The sequence below is a fragment of the Bombus affinis genome, unplaced genomic scaffold (assembly GCF_024516045.1).
Source record: "Bombus affinis isolate iyBomAffi1 unplaced genomic scaffold, iyBomAffi1.2 ctg00001170.1, whole genome shotgun sequence".
Taxonomy (NCBI): Eukaryota; Metazoa; Arthropoda; class Insecta; order Hymenoptera; family Apidae; genus Bombus; species Bombus affinis.
Genome location: NW_026109600.1, coordinates 12,501 through 15,000, shown reverse-complemented (window position 1 = coordinate 15,000; position 2,500 = coordinate 12,501). Strand labels below are relative to the sequence as shown.

The following is a 2,500-nucleotide window of genomic DNA, read 5'->3' as shown; positions in this document are numbered from 1 at the left end:
TCGTAGCGGGGTCCCTGGCCCCCTGATACCTTCTTCTCGCCTGGTAGGTGTTTCTCTTTGCTCTGGTGAGTTCGGGCGTCCACCAGGGTACTGACCTGTAGTACCATTTCTTCTTTGGGATGGCGGTGTCGCAGGCACCTATCAGGGTTGCCTGGAGTTGCCCGGCCATTCTTTCGACGTCCTCTGCCTGCTGGAGGGTTGTTTCTTTGAGTGCCTCCATTTTCTCTGTGAGGGCACTCTGAAATACCTCCCAGTTGGCTTTTCGCGTGTTATAGCGTCTTTCCTGAAGCTGCGGTGTGGTGCTTCTCGTCCCGAAGTCGAGGAGCGTCTCCAGTATCCGGTGGTCACTGGAGGTACCATCTTCGCGTATCCTCCAGCCCTTTACAAGGAGTATTGCCTCTGGGCTCGCCATCGTCACGTCTATGTTTGATCGCCCTCGAGTTGTTTCAAACGTGTGGGGTTGTCCTGGTTGATTCAGGACATGGAGACCGTACTGCGCTATGACTGCCTCTAGGGCCTCGCCTCTGTCGTCGGTGCTCCTGCTGCACCACAGCGGTGATTTTGCGTTCGCATCCAGGCCGATGATGATCCTCTTGCCTCTGAGACACCGTAGTACCTTCTCCAACTGTTGCACGCCGACCTCGATGTTTCCTGTCGGCGGAAAGTACAGGCTTGCCGCGTACACCTCTGTTTCCCCGTCGCTTATCTGCACGCAGGAACAGTGTGTTGTGCAGAGTTCGGCGACCTCGAGGGGCGTTAGGGTCTCTGATTTTATCCCTACGGCCGCCATTGGCGGGTTGTGCTTCGACCCTCTGCAGGCGATCGCGACTCCTGTGCCGAATCCGGGTATTTTCCCATCGACGCTGTATGGTTCTTGCATTAATATTATGTCATCCCCATCGGCGTCCATTTGCGTCCGGATCTCATAAGGAGTTGTTTTGGATCGCTGCATGTTGTGCTGCAGGATCCTTATTTCCCTTTTCCTCCCAAGTCCTCTTCTGTCCCTGCGTTGCTCTTTATACATATTGCGTCCTTGCTATTATTGCTTCCAAGGCTTTCGTATACATTGGGCATTTCGCGTTGGAAGCTGCGTGGTCGCCCTTCCTCCCTGCTCTCTTGCAGTTTACGCAGGTGGCGTGCCCATCCTTATCTTTGCACTCTTTAGTGCTGTGCCCACTTTCTGCACAGTGCGCGCAGATTTCGTAGTTAACGCGGCAATATTTTGCCACGTGTCCGTATCCTTGACACTTGTAGCAGCGACTAATTGCTATGTAAGTAGATAGGGACAGAGGGAATCTCGTTAATCCATTCATGCGCGTCACTAATTAGATGACGAGGCATTTGGCTACCTTAAGAGAGTCATAGTTACTCCCGCCGTTTACCCGCGCTTTTTTGAATTTCTTCACGTTGACATTCAGAGCACTGGGCAGAAATCACATTGCGTCAACACCCTTGGGGGCCATCGCAATGCTTTGTTTTAATTAGACAGTCGGATTCCCCTAGTCCGTGCCAGTTCTGAGCTGAGCGTTGAATGGCGGCCGAAGAGAACGACCGCGACGGTAAAACCGCCACGGAAGCCTCGCAGCAAGGAAGATCCGCGGGAGGCCAAGGCACGGGACCGAGCTCGGATCCGGGGTGCGCGACGATATCCCCCCCGAGAGAGAGATACGCCGCGTCCCGTTCAGCTCGCCCAGGCCCGGCACGTCAGCCAAACCCGCTTCCCGACCAAGCCCGACACGCCCCGCTCCTCAGAGCCAATCCTTATTCCGAAGTTACGGATCCAATTTGCCGACTTCCCTTACCTACATTAATCTATCGACTAGAGGCTCTTTACCTTGGAGACCTGCTGCGGATATGGGTACGAACCGGCGCGACACCTCCACGTGGCCCTCTCCTGGATTTTCAAGGTCCGAGGGGAAGATCCGGACACCGCCGCAACTGCGGTGCTCTTCGCGTTCCAAACCCTATCTCCCTGCTAGAGGTTTCCAGGGAACTCGAACGCTTATACAGAAAAGAAAACTCTTCCCGGATCTCCCGACGGCGTCTCCAGGTCATTTTGGGTTACCCCGACGAACACTCTTACGAGGGCCCGAATGGTATGCGGTTCCGCTGCCGGGTTCCGGAATAGGAACCGGATTCCCTTTCGCCCAATGGGTGTGTTTCTTTCGCTCAATTTTTATTTGTTTGTTGCAATTTGTATGATCTTAGGACACCTCATCTGCATAGGATTTCTCTTAGGGCTTAGGATCGACTGACTCGTGTGCAACGGCTGTTCACACGAAACCCTTCTCCACGTCAGTCCTCCAGGGCCTCGCTGGAGTATTTGCTACTACCACCAAGATCTGCACCGACGGCGGCTCCAGGCAGGCTCACGCCCAGACCCTTCTGCGCACACCGCCGCGACCCTCCTACTCGTCAGAGCTTCATGAAGGACGGTCCCGAACCCACGAGGGGAAAACGAGACTCGCGTGCCTTCCCACTTGCCACTGACGGCGGAGTA

General features: G+C 55.0%; 1 non-coding gene across 1 annotated transcript in view; it reads right to left on the bottom strand.

The window, feature by feature from the left end:
• The window catches only part of LOC126928622 (large subunit ribosomal RNA), an 8,203-nt gene that overhangs the window by 4,042 nt on the left and 1,661 nt on the right, over positions 1–2,500 (bottom strand). Inside the window, exon 1 of the ribosomal RNA XR_007716859.1 lies at positions 1–2,500. This exon is cut by the window's left edge and continues 4,042 nt beyond it; it is cut by the window's right edge and continues 1,661 nt beyond it. This is a non-coding gene — a ribosomal RNA (large subunit ribosomal RNA).